The sequence below is a fragment of the Microtus pennsylvanicus genome, chromosome 22, assembly GCF_037038515.1.
Source record: "Microtus pennsylvanicus isolate mMicPen1 chromosome 22, mMicPen1.hap1, whole genome shotgun sequence".
NCBI classification, from domain to species: Eukaryota; Metazoa; Chordata; class Mammalia; order Rodentia; family Cricetidae; genus Microtus; species Microtus pennsylvanicus.
Genome location: NC_134600.1, coordinates 27,166,371 through 27,182,320, shown reverse-complemented (window position 1 = coordinate 27,182,320; position 15,950 = coordinate 27,166,371).

Here is a 15,950-nt window from a genome sequence, read left to right as displayed (position 1 = left end):
GCCCTTTGAAGAAAAGTACTTCAGTCTGTCCACTCACCACTACTGACGCAGCCAGTACTTCAAATATTAGACCAGCATTACCAATGCCCAAGGGAACCACGATCAGCTGATTGGGGCTCTCACTTCTGCTGCAAAATTAGCTACACGACTGCACCACATTCTCTCTTCTCTTTATAATGCAAGCGTTTGAACTGCTTGTTTCTTAACTCTTGCTAAAACTGCAAAGATTGTGTATCTCACCAATTCTGACATGATATGTACCATGCTTAACATCACTAATCATAGACAAAGAGGATACATTTCACTGCAACACTGCAGATAAGTTCAACATTCCAGTAGAAAATAAAAGCAACAGCTGTCTTTGGGAGAAGGCTATTTACTATGAAGACAATCTTATAAAAGTGGCAGAGGTGCCCAATGTGTGCATCTTTCACTGGGAGAATATAAAAGCAAAGAAGGCAATGATACCATCAAAGATAACAACTCTCCAGCAGCCAGTGAAAAAGAAGTCAGAATGAATGGGACACCTGCTAATGAATTCCAAAGAATTCTTTTAATAATCTCAATGAGATCAAAACGAACATAAATAAATGATTAAATGAAATTAGAAGCACAGTAGGATACAAATAAAAATTCATTAAATACTCAGTTTATTTTGGAAACAAAAACAAAAATCCGGGAAATAAAATGTTCAGCATACTAATCAAACTTTCATCATTGTAATTAAATAGCTGATGGAAACAAGGAAAGGGAGGAAGGATTTCTTTGGGCCTATGATTTCAAAAAATTCAGCCTATGGTAGCAGGGAGGGCATGGCTGATCAAAGCAATCCATACCAAGTTGGGTAGGAAACAGAGAAGTGGGCGTTCCTTTTCATTTCACTCAGTTTGGCATCTTTAGCTAAAGAAGCGATGCCACTCCCATTCACCCACTGCTAAACACTTTCGGAAATGTGCTTATTAAATACACTTAAAGGTATGTCTGAATTTTCCAGATAATTCTGAATCAAGTTAAACTAACAGGGGAGATTATCCATGGCATTCCATAAGATAAATCGAAAATCAATTTGAAGTTTGAACAGACTGTGGGATATTTTTCTGTACACTGTGAGTATGTTTTGCTCTCCTTTGTTAATAAATAATGCTGCTTTGGCTATGGCAAGGCAGAATAGGGCAAGGCAGGAAATCTAAGCAGAGATAGAGAAGAAGGATGGAGTCTGAGAAACATCATCCAGCCACCCAAAGAATAACATACCAGCAAACCAGTAAAACCATGGCCTCATGACAATAATTAAGTCAATAGAAATGGATTAATTTAAATGTAAGAACTAGCTAGTGATAAGCTTGAGCTATCAGTCAAAGATTTATAATTAATATTAAGACTCTGAGTGGTTATTCAGGAATGGCGGTGTAGGAAAGAGACTTCCAGGAAAACATTAGATTAACAACAGATTTCTTAGCCAGAACTCTACATTACAATATTTAATGTATTCATACTCTGAAGTAAAATAACTGCCAATCATTATTGCTATACCTAGCCAAGTTATTCTTCAGAGATAAAGAATAATATCTCTCAGAGATAGCCAAAGTTTGGGATGACTCATGATCACAAAAAGACTCATACAAAAGATAATTAAGAAAATTCTACAACCATAATTGAAAGTAAATAGTAATTTTGATATAATGTAAAAATTAAAATTCTAAAACTGTACATGCAAAAAAGATATTTCAATAGAATCAGATTTGACAATGCAGTGAAACTGTAAACATGAACACAAATTAAGGAAAATAATATTCAAAACAATCACAAGAATAACAAAAATAAATCAAAATCAAAATTCTATGCCCTTCAATAATGACACTGAATATAGATAGACCCAACTGTCCAATTAAAATACAAAGATTGGCTAAGTGGATAAGCAAAACACCTGATATTCTATTTATAAGAAACTCACTTTAGCATTAAGATACACAGAGATAGAAATGAAATATGAAATAAAAATGTTTATATTCTATTTATTTACAGGCTAGCTAAATGTACATAAGAAATCACTGAACTTTGAAGCAAAACTGAAAATTGACAATAATGCTACTGTGTAATAATAAAGAAATTAATAAGCAAGATAAAAATGATTATGACGAATACGGGTGAATCTAATATTAAACACCCAGTTCATTAGACCTAAGGTGGAAAGTACACACCAGTATACTACTAATGTGCAATTTCTGTACCTTACTCTTATCATGAATATATTACCCAGAATAGAAAAACAACTCCAGAGCAACATCAGAGTGTGTTCATATCTTGTTTGTACAAATAAAGCTTGCCTGAAGATCAGAGGGCAGAGCTAGCCACTCATAAATCATACAGATTTGGAGGTCTGTACAGACACACAGGAAGTAATGTACTTGGGCAGAGAAAGGAAGTAATAAGGCAGGAGGAGACAGCAACTCACTTTCTTTTCAGCTAGGAAACTGAGAAGTAAGTTGTCTGTGATTTTGTTCCTTTGTTGCTCTCATCTCTCACCATTTCCTCCCAATATTTGACTCCAGGCTGTGTTATTAAGATTTATTAGAACTTGGACTACATATTGGCACCCAATATTGGGCAGAGTTAACCATGATAATGTTCAATTAACTTAAACAATTACTGAGTCTTTGATTCAATAGTTGTAGAATATACATTCTTTTCTTAGGATACAAATGATTTTTCCTTTTATAAAGGCACATAGGACTTTATTACAGACCACATATTACACAAAAAGCATATTTTAAATATTTCAAAATATTAGTGGGTAGTGCATGCCTTTAATACCATCTTTTGGGAAGCAAATGAAATTTCGGTGAGTCTGAGTCTATTTAGTGATTTCCTGGACAGCTAGGGATCCATAATGAGATCCTGTCTCAAAAGAGAAATGGAGAAAAAATTATTTTAAGTATGAGAATATATATGCTTTAAAAATCCTAAATTATTGAAATAAATTCTTGCCTCATAATAGATCATAGTAAAATGAAACTTGATGTCAGCTGCAGTTGAGCTTTTTTAACTATACTAACATATAGAAACCAAAGAGCAAAAATTTGAACAAATACTAGGTTGTTGAAATAAAAAAGAAACTGAAATATTATTTGAAAAAAAATTAAAACACAAAAAAATAAAACTTTTAGCAGCACTAAAAAATCATGTGAACTGCTTGTCACCATCAAACAGTTGAAATATTTCCATTGAAAAACCTAATGACACTTCAACAATATGCTATAAATTAGAAAACTCTAAAACTATTGGTGCTATTTAAGGAAATATATCCTATCTTTGGACCAAGCAAGGAGAAGTATGTGGGAGAATTTGGAGAGAAAAAAGTAAAGAGAGAAATATTTAACTACATTATAACCTCAAAACTAAAAAAAAAGCTAACAGAATAATAATAAACAAAGAAATTAAATCAGTGACACAGAGTTTTCTAACAAGGAATATTCTTGGTTAGAAGCATCACTGGTACTTTTATCAGATTTTTAATGAAGAATTAACACCCATAATTCTCAAGCTATTTAGCAATATTAAAAGATAGGAATTTAACAGAATTTATCTATCATGCTAATATTATCCCATTAGGAAAACATGACAAAAACACCTTCACAATCAGCAAACTAAAGTCCATAATACAGAAAGATACAAACAATGTTATCTTCTCAATGGACACAGCAAAAAGAATCTTCACAAATGTCAATATTCTTTTGTGATAAATGTCTTGAGCAAAAAAAATATAGAATAATCACACCGCAACATCATGAAGGCTGGCTCTAATAAAGCCACACTGAACACAATACTGAATGCAAAAAGACTGGAAGTATTTCCTCTAAAACCAACAGGAATAGAAAGTTGTGTATTGTCACTATTCTTATTAAATACAGCTTTAATAATTATAGTCAAAGTAAGAATGAGAAAGAAATAAAAGACATGAATATGAAAGGAAGTATGCAAATTGTCCTTGTTTGACTATAAGAGGATTTGATAAGCAAATAATCTACAGATTCAGCCAAAAGATGAATAGAATTCATAAATAAATCTGGTAAAGTAGCATGATAATAAAATCAATATTCTTAATCCCATAGCTTCTGACTCCTCTAGTTAAGACTCCAAGCACTGTGATGACCGGAAGTGATGAGAACAGTCATGGTGGTCTGCTTCCTCATATTACTGGAACTGGAACTGCTTTGAGTTTTCTCTCTAGCATGTTTGCAGGCTTTGGCTTGTTGCATGTTGCCTTTATTATGCTGAGGTTTCTCTCCTGTATTCCAAGGGAAAGAGATAAACTGGACAACCAAAAAAGGAAGAAGTTAAGGTACCATTATTTACAGACAATATATAAGTCTCTATATGAAAGACCCAAAGACTCTACCAAAAACTTCTGCAGATGATGAATACAATCTGCAAAATAACAGGATACAAAATTAATACTCAGTAGTCCTCATATATCTGTAGCCTTATTTACAATCAACAAACAAGCAGAAAAAAGTCAAGGAATCAGTACATTTACAATAGCTTCAAAAACATTAAGATGTCCTGGAGTAAATTTAACCAATGCAATGAAAGATTTGTGCAATGGAAACATAAGAAAAACACTGAAGGAGAAAACTGAAAACAATACCACAAAATGAAAAAGATGCCCCCCCCCATTTATGCTCATGGACTAGTAGGACAAATGTTGAGAAAATGTCCACTTACCATGAATAACCCATGTATTGAATGCATGAATTTGAGGAAGAGGGATACACACACACACACACACACACACACACACACACACTGTATCTCTCAGTTTGTGCCAAACACTTCTCAAAGTTCATCAGGTAAATTAATGTCAAACCTGGTATTTTAAAAACTATCACAGGAAAATCTAAAGGAAACACATAATCTAATTAAATGTCTTTTTTCTTAAATTTTTCATTACTTCATTAAATGTGTGTGTGTGTGAATCTGTGTGTGTGTGTGTGTGTGTGTTTATATATCTGCATTCTCCACAGCACACCTGGGAAGTCAGACAACATGTAGGAATCTTGTACCTTTGTGCATCAAACAGATCAAACTCAAGTAGTCAGGTACGGCAGGAGGTACTTTTATCTGTTGTGACATTTGCCGGCTATGAATATGCTCATCTTAGAGAAAACATAAAACACACACACACACACACACATGAAATTCTCAATATCTTTAGCAATCAGGGAAATGTTAAAAAAAAACTAAATCGAGACCCCATCTCATATAAGTTAGAATACCCTTTAGAAAAATATGTCACCAAATATCTTTATTCATCACAGGTGGGAATGTAATTTCATCTACCCAGTATTGAAATTATTATCAAAATTCCTCAAAAAGCAAAAACTATAGCTATCATGTAATCGAGGTATTAAACTCCTGGGAAGATATCCAAAAAAATAAATTAAAATAAAGATATATAAAAAAGAGCTGCACAGCCAAGTTTATTGTGACAGTTTTCACAAAAGCCAAGATATGAAACCAACCAGGTGTCCATCAACTTATGGATGGAACGGATAAGGGTGCTGGAGTTGGAAGGTCAGGGGTGAAGAGATGTGGTGAAGTATAATTAATGCAGGTATTAAAAGATCACAATGAACTCCATTACTGCATAGCAATAAATAACAAATATATGAAACAGACTGTCTCTTTGTAGCTCACTGCGCAATATACTATTTGTTTTTAATTATCAATGCTGCATTTTTGGCTATTTTAATTGTTCAAAGGATTCTTCTATTTTACATATAGAAAACAAAGTACTCTGAGGTCGTGGGTAATAATATGCCAGTGCTTTTTCTGTCTGAAAGCTAAGTTAGCACATATATTTTCAAATACCCAAGTAAAAGTTTTCTAAATATACTTTGAGTATGAATGAAATCTTAAATTGTTTTTTCCCAAAGCCATATAACTTTATTCAATGGACAATTAGAACTAGTTATTTTATCCTTCAATAATAAGAAAAGCGCAGGAAAAATAAGAGCAAAACTATAATTAGAATTAATTGCACTAAAAACAAGAGCTATTTGAGTATTTACTCCAGATGTTAAGAAAAACTTTGAATAAAAACAATGATTAATGGAATTTTAAAATACGTAAAATTCTGCTCTCGGAGCTCAGAGAATCATGCAGAAGAGGAAAAAGAAATATTGTAAGAGCCAGGGATAATGGAGTATATCAGGAGAACAAAACTCTCTGAATCAACTAATTCAGGCACAGACGAGCTCTTAAGAGATTGAAGAACCAAGCACAGGGCCCACAGTGGTCTGCACAAGTCTCTCTGCGGAAATGTGATGGCCATTAGCTTTTTATTTTTATGGGACTCCTGACTCTTCACCTGCTCTTAGGACTCTTTCTCCTGTTGGGTTGCCATGTCCAACTTTAATATGATGGTTTTTCCTATCTTATATTTTATTTTATTATGTTTGGCTGTTACCTCTTAGAATTCTATTTATTTGTAATGAGAGACAAAAAAGGAATGGATCTGGCAGGAAAGGGAAGTGGGAAGGAACTTGGAGGATTAGAGAGCAGGAAAAGTATAATCAGGACATACTGTATGAGAAGCGAATCTATTTTTTATAAAAGAAAAACTAAAAGAGCTAAGATACATCAAATAAATCACCGAATGGTGCACTCCAAGGCTCTTCATAGCATTAAGCAGCCAATCCTAAATCTAGTGCACAGCTAGAACTAATTAAGGTTGGGGGAAGCTAATGAAATAGAGAACGAAAGAACAACACATCGAGTCAACCAACCAAATGAGATAGATGAACGCTTTGCCAATCTGAGAAAAATAAAGACATAAAGAACAAAAATTAACAGAATTAAATGTCAAAGGGGTATCATTTTAACAGTCTCAAAGGAAGTAAATGTTCACAGAAATATGATCAAGAGGATTTCTGTGCTTTGCTTATGAGGATGTAAAATAAGCCACTTTGCAAGACAAGTTGGCAGTTTCTTACCACACTACATATATTCTTACAAATAATACAAAAATAACACTGCAAGATTCTATCCAATGGGGTTTGAAATCCTATGTCTACACAAAAACTTTCATATAAATGCTTATGCTATTATCATTCATAATTAACAAAACGTGAAGGCAGCAACATGCTTTAGTGGATGAACTGATAAACTGTGGCTGCTATTTCACATTGGAAAAATAGCTTATAATCCAATGAAATGTTAGTGCATATTATCATGAAGGAGCCACCATGAAAAGGACATACACTGTACGATTACAAATTGTTTTTAGTCTAGAAAGAACAAAACTATGGAGGCTTTAAAGAAAAGTAATAGTTTCTAAGAACCAGGAAAATAAACAGAATGAATAGGCAACACAGATGAATTTGAAGGCTGTAAAATTATTGTCTACAGTATTATGAGTGACTATATCATATTTGTCCAAACAATATACAATACCAATAATGAACTATAAGACAAACTATAGGAATACAGACTAAAAGATAAACTATGGACTTTAAGAGTAATGTATTTTATCAATTATAATAATTGTTCCAAACTTATAAGGGATGTTAATAATGTATGATATAATATGATATAATAGCAATGATATAATAGCAAGCCCAGTGTGGTGTCAGGGACTGTATGAGTAACCATTGTAACTTTCATGCCAGTTTTAATGAGTGTAAAATAGTTATAATAATAAATCCTCCCTGTGTATGAACGCACATATACACAATGTAGTTATATTCATTAATATTATTATAATTCAGGAGCTGCTGATACTAGCTGGTAAGAAACAGAAAAGTTTCCCCACTCATTTTTGTTTTGTTTTGTTGTTCAAACATGATTACTTTCATGCATTTTACTACCTTGTTCTCTGTCAGAGGTTAGTAATTTTATGTTATACTGAATTAAAACTTCATGGCATTTTCTCTCCATTTATTGCTTGGTTTGTATCAATAAGCCATGATACAATTAAATTGGTTTTATGAAAATGAACTGAGCAGTGTTATTACCTTTTACTAGTTCTAATGCCGAAAGCACATTGAGTAGAAAAACTTACCAAGTGAATCATTTCACTTACAGCATGCTAATAGGAAGGAGTTCGTATTTATAGAACACTATTCACTCTCTGAAACGGAAAATTAATTGTCCTGTCCTGGTTTGTTTGTTTTCTCCATGCTCTATGGAGCTATTACATTGTTTCTGCATAATTCTCGAACTTGTTATTTCCCGCCAGCAGCAGTAACAGCAATTCATTTCTTAGATGAAAAACGCTAAGATAACTTACATGTAATCAAGTAATGGAAAAGATAGCATTGAAACGAAGAGACTACAAGCCTTTTAATTTAATGACAATACTATCCTTTAAATGTGGAAGCGACAAGAAGTAAATCTTCTGTTTGACTTCCCGAGGATGTTACACTGCAGACGCGGAAGGAAAGGTGTACCAGCGGTGAATTTGGGAAGTTTGTTCATGGCCTGTAATATTTTCTTTCCCTTTTGTATTTAATTTATACATTTCTTCTTATTTAATAACGGAAATACGTTACAAGATAGGGGACACCATAACCACATGGTTTTGGAAAAGGAGTTAATGCATCTTGCAATGCTGACATATGGTTACCAACAGCAGGTAAAATGTTGATTAAGGAATGGAGAAATGTAGTGTCTGGGGGTGAGAACATATGGATATACAAGTTATACCATGCATTTGCCCACTCTGTGACATTAAGCAAATTACTTAGCTGTAGATGATCTCTTTAAAAAAAATTCCAATCCACTAGTTTTTTCTGTTTTTATTCATTTTGTTGAGCTATACATTTTTCTCTAGTCCCTTCCCCTTCAAGCCTCTTCTATGGTCCTCATCTTGTCTTTTACTACTTCCCATGTAGATTACATCTATGTATGTCTGTCTTAGGGTCCTCGTTGTCTAGGTGCTCTGGGATTGTGAATTTGTAGGCTGGTTTTCTTTGCTTTATGTTTAAAAACCACTTACAAGTGAGTACATGTGATAATTGTCTTTCTGGATCTGCGTTACCTCACTCAATATGTTTTCTATATCCATTCATTTTCCTACAACTTTTAATAAAGAAAAGCAAGAATAACACATAAAAAAAAACCTTAACACACAACCTGGTTAATAGCATACCTTAAAAAGCAGATTTCATTACTGTTGCTATTTTCTCTTCATCCTTGTTTTAAAAATAGGCTTTCTGTTGATACAAGGTTTATTATCATCCGTAGTGTTGTTATTCTAAATGTTACTATTTCAGCTTTCTCCAAAACTATATAAGGATACTATATCTTATCCCATTAATTTCTATCATAACTACAAAATTGGATGATGTTTTCACTCTGCAGATAGATGGCATAGATATATAGATTATAGGCATAGAGATAGAGAGATACATGACATAGATATAAATACGCAGATACATATAGGTGTGGAGAAAGATGCAGATATCATCTTTGACTTACAAATTCTGTTTCTGGCAAATGGGATAAGCAGGGAAGAACACAGAAGCTTAAGGACACATCCTAGTAAGGACTCTGGGGTCCGTGTAAGAAAGATAAATAGAAACAACGCATAGTTGTGGAATTTCTGCTCCACTCTGCCACATATATATAAGCAGTTTGAAAACTTCCAAATTGGTGAAGGACAGTCATTCCTCTTCCACATATCTTCAAAATAAAATCACAGCTTGGCCAATTGCTCAAGCATATTTCTAGCTAGCTCTTACATCTTGAATTAACCCATCTCCATTATTTTATATTTTACCATGAGGCTCATGGCCTACCAGCAAGGTGTCAGCATGTCTGTCTCTGATGGCAGTTCCATGGCTTCTCTTCACTCTGCCTCTTTTCTCCCAGCATTCAGTTTAGTTTTCCCTGCCTACCTAAGTTCTACCCTATCAACAGGCCAAGGAAGTTTCTTTATTTACCAATGATATTAACAGTATAGAGGAGGGAATCCCACATTAATAATGTCTAAGCATAGAATAGCTGAATCATATGGCAGCTATATTTCTAGGATTTTAAGGAATTGATTTTAGAAGTAGATGTATTAATGTTCACTCCCAAGAGAAGTGAATAAGTATACCCCTTCCCTCACATATATGCCATCATTTATCATCTTTTTTTTTAACTTATTCATTCTAACTAGGGTCAGATGAAATCTCAAACTAGTTTTAGTTTATATATTACTGATGGCCAAGACTACTGAATGCTAAGGATATTTTTAAATGTTTCTCATCTATTTGTATTTCATTTTTTGAGAATTGTCTGTTGTAAAAAATTTTCCAAACATGCAACACACACACACACACACACACACACACACACACACACTATGAGAGAGAAAGAGAGAGAGAGAGAGAGAGAGAGAGAGAGAGAGAGAGAGAGAGAGAGAGAGAGAGAGGAGAGAGAGAGCAGCAATGTCTTTATTGTGCACAATAGACAAACAAAAGCTCCGTGCCAGAAATGAGCTACTTCTTTTGGAACTGTTTGTCTATGACCAACTCCCAATCTCCCAAACTACCAAATGTCACAGGCGATTGCCCATGCTCTTGAGTCATAAAACATAGGAAATCAAGCTGGTACTGACCTGGGAGTTTCTTCCCTTTTGGTTAGTTTTTATGATGTTTTCCAGTGCTATACTCACTACAAGTGGAGAAAAGCTATGAACCCTGTGAACTACAAAACAACTGGCCTGCCAAGACACAGCCACGAATGTGATGGTAACAAAAACTCTGATTGGATTTAAGTACTGCTTCCCAAGATGAAACCCAGACCTGGCACCATTATAGGTCAGGAACCTGTGGCTCCACAGGGGACAGACAACCTGCTAAGGTTATGCTCCAGAATGAGCATAGTATTAATCTCACTCCTATTACTGTGTTGTTATAAGCATAGATTATGCATCTCTCAGTCGTCATCAGAGAAGCTTATAATTTTAGTAGGTAGTGAATTACAAAGAGACCCAAAACTGGCCAAAGTGCAAAGAGTAAAAGAATAAGAGATCACAGGATGTTTGATCCTAAATGAAAATTGTGTAATGACTTTCTGCCACCAAGGCTTGGAGATCATTGTAGAAGCATTGCAGAAAGAGTGTAAAAGCCAGGGGCAGTAACAACTACGAGGAAACGGTGTCCTTTGGACACAGCAGTGGGGACAGCATACACAAGACTTATGCAAGCCCAAACCACACAAAATCCCAGACTGGAGAGGGGAGTGAGGCACACAGTCTCATCCTTAGTTGTACAGGTATTGGCAATTAATTGCTGCTTAAAGAGGAATAGTCAGTTTTCTGCTAAGACTCTAGCCTTTTATAAGTCAATCATGTTCTAACATGATACCACATATTCGAGAATATTGGGCAGCACAAATTGCTTTTGGTGATTTAAAAAAAATAATATAACATAGGGAATGGGGAGGTAGGAACATTTGGTAGAGGCAGTGAACAAATAAAACTATTGTAGAAAATTGTCAAAGGGCTAATAAAGATATTTTTTGAAAAATGAATTGGAAGATTTTTGCAGATGCCAAGCATAAGCTGTCAATGTTTGAAAAGCTGGAAATGCTCATCTAATATTTGGCCCTCGCAGACTTTAAGTGCATATCAAATTATCAGCGTTTACCTAATAACTATGCAGAAGTATTGTATGTCATGTAAAGATGCACTTGAAATTTTTTTGTTTGTAGTAATTGAGAAATAAAGCCAAAGTGAAGAAAAAGAATCCCAGGAGGAAAGCTAAAGAACATTAAAAGAAGGTTTGCAGAGATCAACAAGTTAGAATAGGTTTTTCTTAAAAATGTACAGAAAACGAGGATACACACCACACCACAAACAGAAAAGAAATTCTTCAGGGGACAGTAGGACTCAGGGGAGGCAGAGCTCTAAGTCCAGATGGTTGTCACTCCTAAGACAGGTGTGTTTTGTTTTGCTTCCACTTTCCCCAGGACACGCTGCTAAGTAATTAGCAGACAGGCACTGCTGAAAAGTTTCAAGTGGCTTTTGACACAACAGAAGACGAGAGGCACTTCAGCTTCCCCAAAAGAGAAGAACAGCAAAGCTTCCTCTGCAGACCTAAGAAAGACAACATTGGCAATTATCCGACAGATAAAACGGTGAAAACGATATGACAAAAATGAAGACTAAAGAATTCAAAATGCGTATGTTTGAGAAAGATGCAGAATCTGGGGAAATCCTGTTTTTCCTCAGATGAGACTAAATAAAGAGGTGGTTTTAACATAATGGCTAGCTGGGAGTGGTAGATCCCAGGATCTGCCGCTTCACAGCAATACTCAACGAGGATGGTGCTTCGTGATCCCCTGAGGCCCACGTTGATGAAAGAGAAGTTGCAAAGCTAGTCTAAAGATTAAATAATGTATAGAATACAAATAATGGCAGCTTGGTATAGAAAATATACCTGTTCTTACTGAAGTTGTTATAGATAAAATTATTTTTCAAAGAAACTTTATTTTTTGATTAGCTTACCATTATCAAGTATCCTTTTGGCTTTTCAATACATTCCTTGCCTTGATTTCCCCAACCACCTAGCTGTCTCCCCCACCTCCTTGATAAATCCCCAATTATCCTCTGACTCCCATGTGCCCCATTTTTATTTTCATTTTGCATACTTTCCACTATCCCTTGGAAATAATTTTTAAATTAATAACTCTCATTCGGAATTCAAAAATGTCACATACTCTTTACTATATAGTCATAGTAATTTAATTACAATTAAATTATCTTCTTCAGGAAATTGAGTAGTATTTCATTTACAACTTTAAAAAAATATTCCTAAGAGACCTCTGCAGGAGTAGTTTTGAGCCAGGATCTCTGTGGGTCCAGGCACGAGTCTGGGACCTCTGAGGGAGTAGGCAGAAACCAGAGACCTCCGTGGGTCCGGGAGTGAGTCTGGGACCTCCAAGGAAGTAGACCTGAACCAGGACTTCTAAGGAAGTAGGCCTGAGCTAGGAACTCTGCGGGTCTGGGTGTGAGTCTGGGACCACCGAGGAAGTAGGCTGGAACTAGAGATCTGTGGGTCCAAGGTGAGAATCTGAAACCTTTGAGGGAGTAGGCTTGAGCCAGGACCTCTACCAGAGCAGGCCCAAGGCAGCAACCTCAGCAGAAAGAGCCCCAAGCAAGCAATTTCTGTAGGAAAAGGCCCATATGATCCCTGGTATTGCAGAGCAAACCTTGTGAGCACCGAACTATCTCCAGGAAAATGAAGTGACCAACAGGATGACTGGAACCTTGCACTTGACTGTACCACAAGGAGCAACCATCTGAGCCTTGGATTCAACAGGAACCTGGAAGATTGCTCACCAGGATCACAGACAGCCTTAACTAGACCAATTAGAGGAGAAGATGAGTAGACAAGGTAAGAACACACACAACACCACAAAGAGCAACACAACACCAGTAAAAACTAGTGGCCCTACAACAGCAAGACTTGAACAAACAAATATAAATGAACCAGAAGAAAATGACATAAAAATTAACTTTAGGAGAATGTTTGAGACCCTTAAAGAGAAAATAAAACTCCCTCAGATAAATGGAGGAAAAGACAAACAAAAAAATGGAAGACTTTGACATTAAAGCCCTTAAAGAAAATCAAGAAAAAGCAAACAAATATATTAAAGAAACTATTCAAGACTTGAAAACTAAAATGGAGACAATAAAAAAACACAAGCCAAGGGAATTATAGAAACAAAAATCATGAGAAAACTATCTGGAACCACAAATTCAAGTATAAACAGCAGAATACAAGAAATGGAAGAGAAAAATCTCAAGTGCTGAAGATACAATAGAGGAAATAGACTCATCAGTCAAGGAAAACATTAAATCTAACAAAAGCCTAACACAAAGTATCCATGAAATATGGAACACCATGAAAATATCAAATCTAATAATAATAGGTAGAGAAGAAGTCAAACTCAAAAGCACAGAAAATATACTTAAAATCATAGAAGAAAACTTTCCCAACCTAAAGAAAGATATTTTTATGAAGATAGAAAAAGCTTACAGAACACCAAATAGACTGGATCCAAAAAAAAATTTCCCTTGTCAAATAATAATCAAAACACTAAACATACAGAATAAAGAAAGGATATTAAGAGCTTCAAAGGAAAATGCCAAGTAACATATAAAGGCAAACCTATCAGAATTACACCTGACTTCTCAATGGAAACAATGAAAATCAGAAGATCCAGGTCAAGCAGTATGCAGATATCAAGAGATTACAGTTGCCAGCCCAGACTACTATACCCAGCAAAATTTTCAGTTACCATAGAAGGACAAAACAAAATATTCCATGACAGAACCAGATTTAACCAATACATAGCCACAAACCCAGTACTACACAAAGTACTAGAAAAAAAACTCCAACCCAAGGAAGTTGGATAAATCAACAAAAACACAGACAACAGATAATCTCACAGCAGCTAATCCCAATTAAGAGGAAAAGACACAAAATAACATCACCAACAACGAAAACTAAAATAATAGGAGATAGTAATCACTGGTCATTAATATCCCTTAATATAAATGGGCTAAGCTCACCTATAAAGAGACGCAGGCTAACAGACTGGATACGAAAACAGAATGGAGCCTTCTGCTGCATACAAGAAACACACCTCAACCTCAAAGACAGACATTGCCTCAGAGGAAAGGGTTGGGGAAAAAAATTGTCCAATCAAATGGACCTAAGAAACAAGCTGGTGTAGCTATCCTAATATCTAACAAAATAGACTTCAAGCTAAAATCAATCAGAAAAGACATAGAAGGACATTTCATATTAATCACAGAAAAAAAACTCATTAAGAGGAAATCTCAATTCTGAACATCTATGCTCTGAATACAAGGGCACCCTCATATGTAAAAGAAACACTTCTAAAGCTTAAATCACACATTAAACCCCACACACTAATAAAGGGAGACTTCAACACTCCATTCTCACCCTTGGACATGTCTGTCAGGCAAAAAATTTAACAGAGAAATAAGGGAACTAAAAGATATTGTGACTCAAATGGACTTAAAGGAACATTCATAGAACATTCCATATAAACATAAAAGATTATTACTTCTTCTCAGTACCTCGTGGAACCTTCTCAAAAACTAACCACATACTAGGTAGCAAAACAAACCTCAACAGATACAAAAAATTGGATAACCACATGTATTTTATCGGATCCTCATGGATTAAAATTAGACTTCAACAGCAACACTAATTCCAGAATGCTCACAAACATATGAAAATTAAACAATGCTCACCTGAATCATCAATAGGTCAAGAAAGAAATGAAGGAAGAAATTAAAGACTTCCTAAAATTCAATGAGGTTACAATTACCCTGACACCAAACCACATGAAGATATTACTAAGAAAGAGAATTACAGACCAATCTCACTCATGAGCATTGATGAAAAAATACTCAATAAAATATTGGCAAATCAAATCCAAGAACACATCAGAAAAATTATCAACCATAATCGAGTTCGCTTCATCCCAGAGATGCAGGGATGGTTCAACATATGAGTATCTGTCCATATAATCCACCATATAAAAAATTAAAAAATAAAAAGCACATGATCATCTCATTAGATGCTTAAAAAACTTTAGACAAAATATAACATTCCTTCATGATAAGGGTCTTAGAGAGAGCAAGTATACAAGGAACATACCTAAACATAATAAAGGCAATATACAGTAAGCCAACAACCCACATCAATCTAAATGGAGAGAAACTCACAGTGATCCCACTAAAATCAGGAACAAGGCAAGGTTGTCCACTCTTTCCATATCTATTCAATGTAGTTCTTGAGGTCTTAGCTAGAGCAATAAGACACACAAGGAGATCAAGGTGTTACAAATCGAAAAAGAAGAAATCAAACTCTCACTATTTGCTGATGATATGATAGTTTATATAAACGATCCCAAAAATC